Source organism: Hyperolius riggenbachi, chromosome 12, assembly GCF_040937935.1.
Source record: "Hyperolius riggenbachi isolate aHypRig1 chromosome 12, aHypRig1.pri, whole genome shotgun sequence".
In the NCBI taxonomy this organism is placed as follows: domain Eukaryota; kingdom Metazoa; phylum Chordata; class Amphibia; order Anura; family Hyperoliidae; genus Hyperolius; species Hyperolius riggenbachi.
In genome coordinates, this window is record NC_090657.1 from 189,145,467 (window position 1) to 189,162,229 (window position 16,763).

Consider the following 16,763-nt stretch of genomic DNA (forward strand, 5'->3'; position numbering starts at 1 on the left):
CGTTTGTAAAGGTTTGGTATGTAAAGTGTAAGTATTATACTCACAAGGATGGATTGCAATGATCAGCAACCCCCATTCAGGCTTACGGGAAAATAACCATCCCCACTCAGTATTTTCCAAGTCCGCTTAGCAGACTCTGGTCGGTTGCACTCCTCGGATTTATTAAAACGATTAGTGATTACAACACAAGACCTCGAAGGGTTAGCTTAGACTAAGTACTCTGTTGGAGGTGCCCTAAATAACTAATTATAAGTGTGTATATCTAGGAGTATATGAATCTTCCCTCATTAAGGACAAACCACAAAGGTAAGTATACGTTTTATTCATACACATAAGACAACTCGTTTCATGGGTGCTGGCCTGCTTCGTCAGGTCAATACAAAAGTGCCTTTAAAAGCAGTAATCAGGGACGTGTGTGCTCAAGGAAAAATCTAAGCGTGTATGGCCACCTTAACATGACGGAATTTTAAAGAAATAGCGATTGGAGAAATTGTTTGACTTTCCAGGATTTGACTGCATCCAGTTGGAAAAGGATAACATTTAATCGATTATTCATAAAATTGAATAGTGTCTGGGCACTTTAACCACTTCAGGATTCGGCGTACGCTTAACTACGCCCCTGAATCCTGAAGTGGATTGCATGGAAACGGCCGCTCGTATGAGCGGCCTTTCCATGTCAGTTCACGGAGGGTGTCTCCGTGAACACCCTGCGAGCCGCCGATCGTGGCTCGCAGGGTAAATGTAAACACACGGGGAAGATCTTCCCCGGTGTTTACATGTATACGGCGCTGCTGCGCAGCAGCGCCGTGGCGGAGATCGGCGATCCCCGGCCTCTGATTGGCCGGGGACCGCCGGCACCTGATAGGCTGAAGCCTATCCCATCAGGCGCAGGACGGAATTCCGTCCTGCGCCGCTCACAGGGGGAGGTAGAGGGAGGGAAGGGGAAGGCGGCCAGGAAGCGCTGCGGAGGGGGGCTTTGAAGAGAGCCCCCCCGCAAGCGCAAGCAGCCGGCGGCGATCAGACCCCCCCAGCAGGACATCCCCCTAGTGGGGAAAAAAGGGGGGAAGTCAGATCGGCCTGGCTGCTAGCTGATCGGTGCTGCGGGCTGGAGAGCCCACGCAGCACCGATCAGCAAAACCACCCGGTATCCGGAAGTGGTTAAAGGGATCTGAGCAGTATTTTTACAAAAATTTCCAAACAAACCTACCCCTAAGCAGAGCAGGATCATTCACTACGCAACCTGGGGCCTAGTGGGTGTCAGGGGGCCCAACTACCACTTTCTCTGACCTCTCTCAACTTCAGCCTACCAAAAAGACCACAAGTGGGCCCCAAATGTACATCCTTGCCATGAGCCCCATTACATCTTAATCCATCTCTGCCCCTAAGGGAGGTTCGTAAACTGTGTGTACTGTGGGGGATAAAATAGCATTGGGGGCTTCTCCATAGCTACTCTTGCCTATCTGGATGCCTCAATCTTCTCTCTCCCCTGCTGCACAGTCGCCGGTTTGCGCTGGCTATTCATATGTCCCCGACCACGCAATGCATGCTGGGAGATGTAGTTCCCATTTATACGGTTCCCAGGAACATACAAGTAACCAGAACAGACCTGCGCCTGTACGGCAGGGGAGAGAAGATAGAGATATCCAAATAAACTCGGGCTACAGAGCAGCTTCCCTAGGTGGGTAAATGCCTGCTTTATCCCCCACAGCACACACAGTTTACAAACCACCCTAAAGAGCTGCACAGAGGCGTAGCTAGAGTTTTCTGCACCCGGTGACAGACAGTTTTTGCGCCCACACCTTGACAGAATGTGGACATGGTCATGGGTGAAGTAAAATGTATAAATGCTGTTTTAAAGATAGCCAGGTGTGCCCCCCTATAGATATCCAGATCTGCCACCCTTCCTCCATTGAGATAGTGGGCTGTGCCCACCTATAAATGGCCAGATGTGCCCCCTTTAGATAGACAGCTTTTTCTACTGCTGTGAACGCTTCTGCACTGCTCTGCAGAGAGAGGGAGATAAGCAGGGGCACTTCAGGCAGCCAGTGAGCCGCCTCTCATGCATGTGGGGGTGCAGCGGCTGTGCTGAGCCCCCTTACAGTGCTGCGCCCGGGGACATGTGTCCCCCCTGGCCCACCCATAGCTACTCCTCTGGAGCTGTACCCACATTGCGATTTTGTGTGCGATTCTGACAACTGGCAAATTATTGAGTGACGAGCAGTTGTTTCCGTGATCTCGCGATGTAAGAATGAGTGCACGATTAGGCGAATGACGCTTTGCGACACACGGTGGATGAGATCTATATGATCCCCGATAACTCTCGAGTAAAGTGTCACGGTCGTTTGATCTCCCGTTCGCACTCGTTGTGTGCCATAGCGTGTTCCCGCGGGCAGGAAGATGGCTCAAGGAACGTTTGTCGGCGGGTGACGTCGCTGTGATCCATCTTCAGGTGAGTATTCAGCATTAGGGTGTTGGTTCATTTGACAATTTTTCTAAAAATACTGCTCAGTTATATTCTACATTGTCCTAGAAATCACAACTTAACCACTTCACCACTGAGGGGTTTTACCCCCTGACCACCAGAGCAATTTTCACCTTTCAGCGCTCCTTCCATTCATTCGTCTATAACTTTATTATTACTTATCCCAATGAAATGAACTATATCTTGTTTTTTTCGCCACCAATTAGGCTTTCTTTAGGTGGGACATTATGCCAAGAATTATTTTATTCTAAATGTGTTTTAATGGGGAAATAGGAAAAAATGTGGGAAAAAAATTATTATTTTTCAGTTTTCGGCCATTATAGTTTTTAAATAAAGCATGCTACTGTAATTAAAACCCATGAAATGTATTAACCCATTTGTCCCGGTTATAAAACCATTTAAATTATGTCCCTATCACAATGTTTGGCGACAATATTTTATTTGGAAATAAAGGTGCATTTTTTTCAGTTTTGCATCGATCCCTAATTACAAGCCCGCAGTTTATAAAGTAACAGTGTTATACCCTCTTGACATAAATATTTAAAAAGTTCTGTCCCTAAGGTAACTATTTATGTTTTTTTTTTTATTGTATTTTTTTTTTTTAATTACATAAAAAAAAATAAAAAAAAAATTGGGGAGTGTGGGAGGTAATGAGTTAATTTATTGTGTAAATGTAATGTTTGTATATGTAAAATGCTTTTAGGGTGTAGTTTACTATTTGGCCACAAGATGGCCACAGAGTGTTTGTTTACATGCGACCTGTAAGCGTCCGGAAGGACGCTTACAGGAAGCAGTAGGAGGCTGGGAGACTCACAATGATCTCGCTGTTTCTGAAAGAAGCAGCAGATCATTGCGGGGGCTTAGATCAACGAACGGGAATGGATTTTCCCGTTCATTGATCTCCGGGAGAGCGGGCGGCGGCGTGCACGAGCGGCGGGTGCGCGCGCACGAGCGGCGGGAGCGCGGACAGCGGCGGTAGCGCGGAAGGTACGGATTTCTCCGTCCCTGGTTTTTTAGGAGGGAAAAAAGGGGCGGAGAAATCCGTACGCGTGGGGGTAAAGTGGTTAAAGAAGAACTCCAGTGAAAATAATGTATTAAAAAAAGTGCTTCATTTTTACAATAATTATGTAAAAATGATTTAGTCAGTGTTCCCATTGTAAAAGCTTTCCTCTCCTTGATTTACATTCTGACATTTATCACATGGTGACATTTTTACTGCTGGTAGTTGATGTAGCTGCTGCTTGCTATTTTGGCAGTTGGAAACAGCTGTAAACAGCTATTTCCCACAATGCAACGAGGTTCACAGACAGGAAACTGCCAGGAAAATGGTCCCCAGAGTCTCCTGTGGGAGGGGCTTCACCACAATATCAGCCATACAGAACCCCCCTGATGATCCATTTGTGAACAGGAATAGATTTCTCATGGGAAAGGGGGTATCCGCTACTGATTGGGATGAAGTTCAATTCTTGGTCACGGCTTCTCTTTAAGCCTAAGCTTTGAAAACAAACTCTGAAAACAAAGTCAGATACCCTCCTATGTAGAGGGCAAGCTCTGGATCCCATAGAGGCTCTCCATGCCCTCATTCCACCGCTGTCCCCCACTGACATTCTGCAGCTTCGAGGACTCCTCAAAAAGCTTCAGAAACCCTTGTGCCCAGTGGCGTAGCTAAGAAGCCATGGGTCCCAGTGCAAGTTTAGCTTTGGGGCCCCCAAGCAGGGGTGCCGCCAGGGTACAAGCAAGCCAAGCCCCTGCTTGGGGCTTCCCTTTAGAAGGGGGCCTCTCCAAAGCTGGGCTCTTCTGCCCTGTGACCCACGGCCATGGTTGCCACCTCATCCCTTTAAATACCGACACATATGAATTATACTGGTTCTGGGGCTACTCACACATAATCAGTGCCTAAACTGTATCTAAGTAGCCACAAGGCATGTATAATTCATATGTGCCGGTTTTTAAAGGGATGAGGTGGCAACCCGACCCATGGCCCCCCTCTCTGTCACCTTGTCCCCCTCCCTCTCTGTGCTCCATGGCCCCCTTTTGCAATAACTCACATTGCTCTTATCCAGTGCTTAGCCTTGCCGCTCTCCTGCTGGCCACTTGGCTTCTCATCACCATGGTTACTTCCAACTGGCACCGCATGATGTCAGAGGCGCTGACCGGAAGTACCCATGGTGACTGGAGCTGCGGCCGGGAGGAGAGTGGTGAGGTTCAGGACAGAGGGGGAACACAAAGGTGACACGGGGGGGGGGGGGGGGCAAGAGGTGATACAGGGGGAACAGAGGTGACAAGCGGTGATACGGGGGACAAATTATTTCCTGCTTGGGGTCACGAAAATCCTAGCTGCGCTCCTGCCACCAAGCATGCTATAGATAACTATTTATACAACACACCAAAACCAATCAAGGACAAGCACAGTGTCAGAGGTGCAAGAAGGGGGTGGGAAACTGCGTGTTAATGATCACTACGATTCAAATGAACTATAGAAGTGAATATTATTAGCACCGGATCAATAAAGAGTTAATACTGTGTTTGAGGGGTGGGCTCCTCGGGGCACCTTTAGCCCAAAGGCCCCGATGCGGTCAATACCTCTGCACCCCCTATTCTTGCTATGCCACTACTCGCGCCTCTGAGTGCTTCTAAGGACTGGGGCATCCATAATGTGCATGCGCAGGCCCGGACTCTCCTGTGCGCAGCACGGTCCTGCTTGTCTTTGGAAGTACTCAGGGATGCGAATGCATCCAACGTCTTCCAAGGAGTCCTGAAGGTGCAGAATGTCAGTGGGGGACAGCAGTGTAGAACGAGAGCATGGAGAGAAGACAAGGAAGGCTCTATGGCGGGGGGGCTTTTTTATAATTGAGCTGCTGCATGAGTCCGTGTCTCCCTCCTTTCCTCCCTTCCTCCAGACTTCTGCGGCCAGAAATGATTGGTTGTAGCTCACCCAATCGCTCGTTCAAGTGGTGATCTCCATGGCGATTGCGCCGTCATGTGACACGCTGGTGCGTAATGACTGCAGATCACATGACGCTGCCATTGCCATGGAAATACAAAAAAGGGGACACCGAGAGTCCAATATAGTGTAGTAGTAAGTACTGGAAATAATGAAATATGTAAAGAAAGTAAAAATACTCACAAACCAGGGTCACCTTAAAGGCAACCACTGTCAATGCAGGTGGGGAAATTAGACCTGTCCCCACTCAGAATTAAGAAGTCGCTCTTCATAGACAAGGAGAAAAAGGGGGTAACACCCCTCCAACAAGGGTGGACTCAATCATTCTACAAAGCAAACAGAGGCTCCAAAAGAATAAAAAGGAGTAAAATACTTAAAATTAATATATAGAGGAGGCAGTGGTGGACTTCCCTCCTCCAAGCAGACACATGTAACTGTTGATTTTGACAGTCAAAAATGTTTTCTATTTACAAACTCCAGAGTTTTGTGCAACGCGTTTCACAGGCATGACCCTGCTTCATCAGGCAATAAGTTAGGAGCATACAATAAAATCTACAGATCAGCAATACACCCAGCGCCTCTGTGAATGGAGATCACCGTCGGAACGAGCGACTGGGTGAGTTATTTCTAGTTAGCGCGCTGCACATATTTTTCAACAAATAGCATGATGGGGAGAGCAGCAGAATACGGCCCTCTAACGATGAGCAGCCTTCATGCCTTTGTTTGCCCAGGCCTGCTCTATGGGATCCACAGCCCTCCCTCTATATAGATGGGTATCTAATTTGGTTTTTCAGCGTCGCTTTAGTATGGCTTTTAACTCTAGAAGACAACTCATCATATTCATGCCTGAAGCCTACTACTCTGAAATCATGTTACACATGTACAGTCACCGGTTTCTGCTGACTCCTGCCCTCTAGTGGTGAACAGAGGGAATGTAGAATGTCTTGCCTCTGGGGTAAACACACAGTAACCTTTAGACCACTAAACCACTGAAAACAATATTCAACAAGTCAGATGGGTGTAGGCTATTTTTCTGGCCTGTGTGTTTCCTTCTGGCCGCAGGGCTTTCAGAATATGTCATGTTTGTTAAAGGAAACTTTGTCCTATTGAAGTTGAAGGCGCACAGCAAAAAAATATGAAGAACAGCTTCCAGGTATCATTAAAGTGACCTGTCCCAAGAATAATGTGTCTGAAAGGGCAATGTTGTGGTGATGTCCTGTGGTTTCCTCCGCGTACGTTAAAAAAGGGCGTCGGGAAAAAAGGGCGCAGGGTTTTAAACGATAAGCATAAATAACGTTTAAAAAAAATTGTGCTATATTTCGTTTAAAAATAATGTTTTATAAAGTTATAAATCATTAAATAATGTGTATGAAATCGGCAATTGTAAAAACGTTAATCTTCCCTGTTTAAAAAGTGAAATGTATAATAACGTTTTATAAAAGATTAATAAGAATTTTACTAAAACTATACCTAACCCTACTCTCACACAGAACCCTCCCTGTACCTACCCCTAACTCCTAGACCCCCCTGGTGGTGCCTAAATCTAAGACCCCCCTGGTGGTGCCTAAACCTAAGACCCCCCTGGTGGTGCCTAAACCTAAGACCCCCCTGGTGGTGCCTAAACCTAAGACCCCCCTGGTGGTGCCTAAACCTAAGACCCCCCTGGTGGTGCCTAAACCTAAGACCCCCCTGGTGGTGCCTAAACCTAAGACCCCCCTGGTGGTGCCTAAACCTAAGACCCCCCTTGTGGTGCCTAAAACTAAGACCCCCCTGGTGGTGCCTAAACCTAAGACCCCCCTGGTGGTGCCTAAACCTAAGACCCCCCTGGTGGTGCCTAAATCTAAGACCCCCCTGGTGGTGCCTAAATCTAAGACCCCCCTGGTGGTGCCTAAACCTAAGACCCCCCTTGTGGTGCCTAAACCTAAGACCCCCCTGTGATAAGCATTAATAACGTTTAAAAAAAATATTGTGCTGTTTTTCATTTAAAAATAATGTTTTAAAAAAATATTGTACTGTTTTTCGTTTAAAAATAATGTTTAAAAAATTATAAATCATTAAATAATGTGTAATCATGAGAAGCAGTTATAAAACATTAAAAGTCTCTGGGCGCCGCTTGTAAAACGTTATTTTTCTCCGGCGCCCTTTTTTCCTGTTGGGCGCCCATTAAACGATATTTATTATGGGAGTGAATGGCGGCGCCCTTTTTGTCCACCTGCCTCATGCGCCCAAATTTCCTGCCTCCTCTTTGAGCATCTGTGTGGTAGGGTGAGCAATGTGCCCTAAGGGGAACACACAGAGCCAACAGGAGCCCAAGTGGTGCTGTATGTCTCAAAGTATATAAGAATGAAAATTAGGCAAAAGTGAATACTCACAAACGGAGGTTGCATAGGAAGAAACCAACCACTGGAAGCAGGTGGAGATGCGCAAACCTGACTCCGCTCGGGTACTCAGAGTGGGTGGTGATGGTCACACTCTTGATAAACAGAAGTAAGGTCCTGACATTTGACTTCAGCCATGTGGTGACTAGACTTAGCCCTCACAGCGAGGGAAACGTTTTACATTTTAAAGAACTTTGGCCTAGATGGATCAAAAAACAAAAACTTTGGCCTTGCTGCTCTACGCCTATAATCCCCTTGGACTAGATACAAAGTAGGCAATAATGTAAAACTTGTGACCAAGTTGAGGGGCAATCTCAATGTCTAGTGACCACCTCTCTCCCTTATAAAGTTCACCGGTGTCTAATAGTCCAACTCCCTCCTCCATACTGTCCTCTTGTGTCTAGTGCCCCCCTTCCCCTATATAGTTCCCTTGTATCTAATGGCCTCTCTCCTTTTCCTATACAGTTCCCTGGTGTTTAGTGGTATCTCTTCCTTATAGAGTTCTCCTGGTGTCTTGTGGGCCCCCTCCCTACCCTATACAGTTTTCTACCGGTAGTATCTAATGATCCCCCCACCCGTTCCCCTACATAGTTTTCTGGTGGTCTAGTGATCCCCTCCCTCCTCTATACAGTTCCCTGGTGGTCCAGTGCCACCCCCCCCCCACACACACACACACACACCTCAGCTATATGTATAGGAAGGGGGAGGGAGATGCCTAGTGCTTTCTAGTGGTGTTTAGTGCTTTCCCCTCCCTCCCCCAAATGGCTCCCTGGTGATCTAGGGCTTCACCCCAATATAGCTTCCCTGGTGGTTTAGAAGGGGCCAAACATAATGCAAAGTGAGGAAACAACTTGCAGGACAAATTTGACATGTATGTCTTGTATGACTGGAAAATCACATGAGCAGTGCTGTCTCCCATTATATCTTGGCATTGCTGTGTTAGATTTGGTTGACCCAACTGCATTTATAGGAATTGCATTACAGCTGTTTTATCAGCCTTATTCTTACATGCTTATGCACTTCACTGTACTATATACGATATGTTGGCACCAGCGTAGACATTGCCACAATACAAGTTGTTCATAATAATAATATTACAAATAATTGTCAGCTCACAATAATCCAGCCAGTCCAAATCATTTACGAAATTACTTCTAACTATGCAGCAAATTACACTTAAAACTTTATATTAGTGATGAGCGTAATGACCTAATTACGATTACGTGAAATTTTGCATAATTCAAAAAATTATGATTATGGCCGTAATTGAAAATCCATGATTTCGCGAAATTACGCAAAATGTTGCATTTATGCAGAATTTTGTAATTACGATCGTTTATCATAACAGAAATGAATCAGAATTTTGTGTCTAACGCGGAAATTCGTTCTAGAAATTGTGTTCCAGTCCAGAGCCTCCTCATACATTCAAAGTGGCATCACGTGCAGGGACCTTTGCATTATCAGATATTGCAAGGCCCAAAACCAAGTGTCTTAGCATGCATGACCACTAAGTGCACCGTGACAAAGAGCACCTGTCTTAGAAGTGGCTGCAGGTAGAGCCTCCTGATAAATTTAAAGTCACAGCACGTGCAGAAGCTTTCGCATTATCAGTAAGAGTAGGTTCACACTCGTTTTAAAAACGTATGCGTGGCTCCGGTTTTTGACCCTGATCAAAAACGGAGCCACGGATACCAATGTCAAAAATAGCAACCTTCTTCACTCAAAAAAACTCGGATCCGTCTGCGTTCAGGGGGATTCGTTTTGAAAACCTGAACGGACAGTCCGGATTTGCAACATTTTCCCGGACCGCACATGGATCCAGATTCACGGAGGGGTAGTGGCAGGCAATAGAATAACGGATCCCCCTCTACACACGGATCCGTTTTCTGTATCACAGCCTGTGGATGGGGAGGGGGCCGCCATGCATTCTACCTTTCGTCACATGCAATGCATGGCAGAACATGGCAGAAGTGCAGTGGGCGGCATTGCAGGAAGTGACGAGCTATGGAACGCCACGCTGGTACGCGGAAGGAGGTGAGCCATTGCTTCCCCGCCCGCTGCCTGTCCGACCCCCCTCCCCACCGCTGTGCCCGCTGCCATCCTTCCTGGCTGCTACCCCCTCCAGCTCGGCGGCCCACCCACGGATAGGCAGGCGCAGTCTCCCCAACACACTTTTACCGCCTGAGGAACCTGCCTCACCCTGCCTCATGGGCGGCCCGGGGCTGAACATTCCATAACAAATGACATCAACATGCAGTTTCAACTGTGGAGCACTGAGGAAGCCAAGACAGACCTGTAGCTGTGTGCTCACATCCCCCCTCATGTGGCCAGAAGAAGAACTACATCATATTAAAGCATCCCTCTGACCTGACAAGTTCTAGACTGCGCACTTGTTAGAGCTTGGATCACATGGATGTCCAGGGACAAACCCAGGATTTTCAAGCGGGAGGGATTCCTTAAAGGTATCCCTCAGCCACGAACAATATAGTATAATAATATGGTAGGACATCATGCTGGGTACACACAATGCAATTTCGATCGATCAGGAGCAGTGTGGATACAGATAATAATGAGGACAACCAAAGAAGGAGAAAGTGAAGCATTCACACAGCAGGGCACAGGGCTGTGCTCATACCTGACTCTGTTAAGTTCCCCAGAGCTGCTCCATGCACTGTACACACACTGCTGCTCCATGCTCTGTACAAATATTGCTGCTCCATGCTCTGTACATACGCTGCTGCTCCATGCTCTGTACACACGCTGCTGCTCCATGCTCTGTACAAATATTGCTGCTCCATGCTCTGTTCACAGACTGCAGCTCCATGCTCTGTACATACGCTGCTGCTCCATGCTCTGTACACACGCTGCTGCTCCATGCTCTGTACACACGCTGCTGCTCCATGCTCTGTACACACGCTGCTGCTCCTTGCTCTGTACACATGCTGCTGCTCCACGTTCTGTACACACACTGCTGCTCCACGCTCTGTACACAGACTACTGCTCCGTGCTCTGTACACACACTGCTGCTCCATGCTCTGTACACACGCTGCTGCTCCATGCTCTGTACACACGCTGCTGCTCCATGCTGTGTACGCACACTGCTGCTCCATGCTCTGTACACACGCTGCTGCTCCATGCTCTGTACACACGCTGCTGCTCCATGCTCTGTACACATGCTGCTGCTCCATGCTCTGTACACACGCTGCTGCTCCTTGCTCTGTACACATGCTGCTGCTCCACGTTCTGTACACACACTGCTGCTCCACGCTCTGTACACAGACTACTGCTCCGTGCTCTGTACACACACTGCTGCTCCATGCTCTGTACACACGCTGCTGCTCCATGCTCTGTACACACGCTGCTGCTCCATGCTGTGTACGCACACTGCTGCTCCATGCTCTGTACACACGCTGCTGCTCCATGCTCTGTACACACGCTGCTGCTCCATGCTCTGTACACATGCTGCTGCTCCATGCTCTGTACACACGCTGCTGCTCCATGCTCTGTACACACGCTGCTGCTACATGCTCTGTACATACGCTGTTGCTCTATGCTCTGTACACACACTGCTGCTCCATGCTCTGTACACGCGCTGCTGCTCCATGCTCTGTACATGCGCTGCTGCTCCATGCTCTGTACACACACACTGCTGCTCCATGCTCTTTACACACACACTGCTGCTCCATGCTCTTTACACACGCACTGCTGCTCCATGCTCTTTACACACACACTGCTGCTCCATGCTCTTTACACACACACTGCTGCTCCATGCTCTTTACACACGCTGCTGCTCCATGCTCTGTACACACACACTGCTGCTCCATGCTCTGTACACACACACTGCTGCTCCATGCTCTGTACACACACACTGCTGCTCCATGCTCTGTACACACACACTGCTGCTCCATGCTCTGTACACACACACTGCTGCTCCATGCTCTGTACACACACACTGCTGCTCCATGCTCTGTACACACACACTGCTGCTCCATGCTCTGTACACACACACTGCTGCTCCATGCTCTGTACACACACACTGCTGCTCCATGCTCTGTACACACACACTGCTGCTCCATGCTCTGTACACACACACTGCTGCTCCATGCTCTGTACACACACACTGCTGCTCCATGCACCTGTCCAGGGTTGCCTCAAATGATGGGGAAAATCCTGATCGAAACGCAGGATTCGCACAAACACCAGCAAAAGCCTGGTACAAATGCTCCCATTCACTTGAATGGGAACATTTAACAACGAGTCCCGGACGCCCACGGTAAATGCCTGCCGAGCGTCCGTGTGAACCGGCCCTTAGAAAAAAGGACAGTGTTGCACATAGAGTGGTAAAAGTATATCAGAAAGTTGTACAAATACTTTTGGACATAAAAGAATCGGAAATACTAAATCAAAGAAAATCCTGAAATGATTTATAAATCACATTTGCCATTTGCTCTATGGAAGCACAGAGGTTTTCTACCTACCTGTTGCTGTATTCCACAGTGTTATGTGGAATTTTAAGCTATATTCTCTGCACCCTAATTCTACTGTAACACGAGAACCTGTCTCACAACATCCTGTTTCACATTTAGTATACAATGTTAAAGTGAACCGGAATCGAACAAAAAAATCCAAAAACGAGTTTAAATTACCTGCTTCTTCCAGCCCCCTGCAGCCGCCCTGTGTCCACACCGTCACTGACCGATCCTCCAGTCCCTCTCAGCACCCCTATTTCATTTGAATGTGTGGCCCTGGTCTGTGCACCTCCTGATTGCGCTCCCGCGGATGGGAGCACTCTGCGCATGAACAGTTCAGGGAAATCTCCACTGCACATGCGCAGAATGCTACCGGCATCGGGAGCATGATTGAGGACGCACACGTCCACACATGCGCAGTGGCCATCACCTCGCTGAGTCGCCCGGCCGAAAGAGGGGCACTGCAGGGAACCTGCAGGGGCATGGTAGAAGCCCCAGGGAAGTTAAACTAATTTTTAGATTTTAATTTAGGTTCTTTTTAAGGTTTCTCTAGGCGGGTTTTCAGAAGTTATGCATTTTTTTAAATGTCTGCTATTAGGGCACTCTGCAGCTGGCTTTTGAAACCCTTCGGCACTTTATTTGGCCTGAAGAAGTGGGCAGAGACCAACAAACGCATTGCCTGTGCTTATTAAAAGTTCATTATATTTATATATATGAATTTGTTGTTATTGAGGTAAGTCACCTCCCCCTCCTCTTTTATTTGTCTTTAACTCAATTTTACACACTCCTGGGTGCCTCTTACCCCATTTCTGCTATTAGGTGGTCATGTTGGGACATAATGGGGGCTCCCGAAAAGTCACTAACTAAGCAGATGTGTGATTTCAGCTGCTGCATTAACTTGGTCTATTTCCAAGATGCCTAAATTAGCACACAATTTGCATAAAATTTACATGAAGTCTGAACTATCTCACCGGCCAGAACGTTTGCTGCCACAAAGATTTATAGAACTGAAGTGAGAGGGTTATAGAGACATGCTACACCGCTGCTTGGATCCTCCGCTACGGGTCCCGGCAACTCCGTCAGCTGGCGGCAATCGGTGCAGGCTCAGTCCACTTGCACGGGAGTGTTCTGCGCCTGCACAGTAGTAGCCCGCACCGCGCATGACCTCTACGCCCCGACTGCCAGAATTACCAGGAACCATAGTGGCATAGCGGAGGATCCAGGTGGCAAAAGAGAACAGCGATAGACCAATCAGCCTGCAGGAGGCTGGAGGAGGAAGCCCCAGGAAACTCATCTCCGCTTTACTTTAATAGCAGGCTAAATTCTGCAATAGATCAGTTCAGGCTTGTGACGTCACCTAGGGTGTCCCCACTGGGAACTTTCTGTTTTATTGTCAACAAGGACAATTCATCTTTAGCATTGTGCTTAAAGGGAACCAGAGACGAAGCACCCTTGTGTATTTTACCATATATATCAGTAAGAACATTAGAGAAAACACTTACCATGCTCTCTGTTTTATCCTCACTGCTAAAAGTGTCTGTTATCAGCTGTGATAAGAATCCCGGACTGAGCATTCAATCTGGCTTTGCAGGGAATAATTATAGCTGAGTCATTACAGCAGAGCCACAAGGGGGCAGGCTTGGGCTTGAAAAGACACCAGAGAAGACAGACTCCGCTATAATCTTTCCGTAGCAAAGCTAGACTGAGTGCTCAGTCAGGGATTCTTATCAGAGGTGATAACAGTCAGATTAAACAGAGCACAATGAAACAAAGAGCAGATTAGGTGTTTACTGTCATGTTCCCACTGATTTATAAGGTAACATACAAGAGGGTGCTTCATCTCTGGTTCTATTTAAAGAGGAACTCCAGTGAAAATAATGTAATAAAAAAGTGCTTCATTTTTACAATAATTATGTATAAATGATTTAGTCAGTGTTTGCCCATTGTAAAATATTTGAAATCCCTAATTTACATTCTGACATTTATCACATGGTGACATTTTTACTGCTGGCAGGTGATGTAGCTGCTGCTTTGACAGTTGGAAACAGCTGTAAACAGCCATTTCCTACAATGCAACAGGGTTGATCATATGTTACACGCTTTGCCTATCAGATGTTTGTGAGTGCAATACTTTTAATCTTTTAATAAAATTCAACGGTATCACACTATTTTGGTGATTTTAGTTGCAGTGCAATTTGGCATCCATTGGCTGTTTGAAGTGGAGACCTTTTTTCCATACATTGTCAATCCCACCTCCGGAGACTCAGGAGGTGGTATACAGTGAGTGCGGGCACATTGGGGTGTCCTGGCACGAGATGATTAAGCAGTGATCTGTGCACTTGGAGAGGGGACTTGGTGACGGCCTCCCCTGCAGTAGAGTCTTTTTTTAAACGCAGTTATATGCTATGTGAAGTTCTTTCTTCTTTTTTTGCATGTGGATGAGACTGTTTTGGCTTGAAGATTTAAAGGGGAAGCCGATAGCTTTTCTGACAAGGACTGTGTCTGAAAAAGTTAGTGGACTAACTGTGAATTTTGATTCTTTTATGCCCTGAAACAGGTGTGCGCGTTCCTTTTCTATATTAGTTAGTCTAAGTTATACACTGACTTTGGGAACGCGAATCATGGAGGGCAATGTTTTTCCATTAGCACATACTTATTGTATTTAATGCAACAGAATTCACAGACAGGAAACTGCCAAGAGTACGTACTCAGAATTTCTTTGTGGGAGAGGTTTCACCATAATATCAGCCATACAGCGCCCCCTGATGGTCTGTTTGTGAAAAGGAATAGATTTCTCATGTAAAAGGAGTATCAGCTACTGATTGGGATAAAGTTCTTGGTCAGATTTTCTTTTGAAGGCCTCATTTCCACGGACTGTTGAACTGTGTGCTCAGTAAGCAGTTATTACCACCAGGCAGCAGTGAGCAGTTACCAGACAGCAGCGAGCAGTTACCAGGCAGCAGTGAGAGGCGGAGATTGAGTGCACTGGAGGCAGAGCTATGGTGCAAAGCTCTGCCTCCCCTCCAGGAAATGAGGGGGGGGGGGAATTTTGCCCTGGTGATTTTGAGAGGAATAAAACCTTGTTCAGCCGCTATGATGCGGCGAATAAACACTGGTGGTATTGAACATAAGTGGGCAGTAAAAACAGTTAATTATTTTGGCTTCAGACTCTCTTTGAACGTCCAAGCGAATATCACAAACATGTGGAGACCCCTAGTGGTCATAGTATCATCTACATAGCAAACATTATTATTCTCCTTGTTCTATGGTTCTCACAATCCTCAGTTAGGACCAGTGCACACCAAAAACCGCTAGCGGATCCGCAAATGCTACCGGTTTTTGAAGAGGTTTTTCAGAGTGATTCTAGGCATGTTTAGAGAAATTTTCTAAACATGCCTAGTGTTTTTTTTGGAGCATTTTGGTGTAGCAGATGTTATATTTTGTTACAGTAAAGTTGTCACTGAACAGCTTCTGTAACAAAAATGCCTGGAACATTGCTCTAAACTAGCGCTTGGTACTTATCCGTTAGCCGGGCGCATCCGGCAGGTGGCGACAAAACTCCACCAGAGTTACATCTTTCCCTACTATCCATGTCGGCCTGGAGGGGGAATAGTAATTAGCGCCACCTGCCGGATGCGCCCGGCTAACGGATAAGTACCCTAGCGCTTTTCAAAGCGATTTTCCACTTTCCTATACTTTTACATTAAGGTAGAAACGCCTCAGAAAACCGCAAAAATGCTCGGCAGCTGAGCTTGCTATGTCCGTTTTTTGAACTGGCCATCAGTGCCTTTGCTAATCTCTCCTGATTCCCAGCCCTTCCCACACAACCACAGCTGAAGCAATTAGCACAGGTTATCACTAATCCTGATTCCCAGCCCTTCCCACACAACCACAGCTGAAGCAATTAGCACAGGTTATCACTAATCCTGATTCCCAGCCCTTCCCACACAACCACAGCTGAAGCAATTAGCACAGGTTATCACTAATCCTGATTCCCAGCTCTTCCCACACAACCACAGCTGAAGCAATTAGCACAGGTTATCACTAATCCTGATTCCCAGCTCTTCCCACACAACCACAGCTGAAGCAATTAGCACAGGTTATCACTAATCCTGATTTCCAGCTCTTCCCACACAACCACAGCTGAAGCAGTTAGCACAGGTTATCACTAATCCTGATTCCCAGCTCTTCGCACACAACCACAGCTGAAGCAATTAGCACAGGTTATCACTAATCCTGATTCTCAGCTCTTCCCACACAACCCCAGCTGAAGCAGTTAGCACAGGTTATCACTAATCCTGATTCCCAGCTCTTCCCACACAACCACAGCTGAAGCAATTAGCACAGGTGATCACTAATCATTTCAGCTGCCAAACCACTCAGAACTTTTAGGGCCTAGTCACACTTAAAAAAGCATGAACCGGTAACACTTTGTACTACCATTTTGCGCAGGTGATTGTACATTGCTAATCGTGGTAAAATCATTGTAC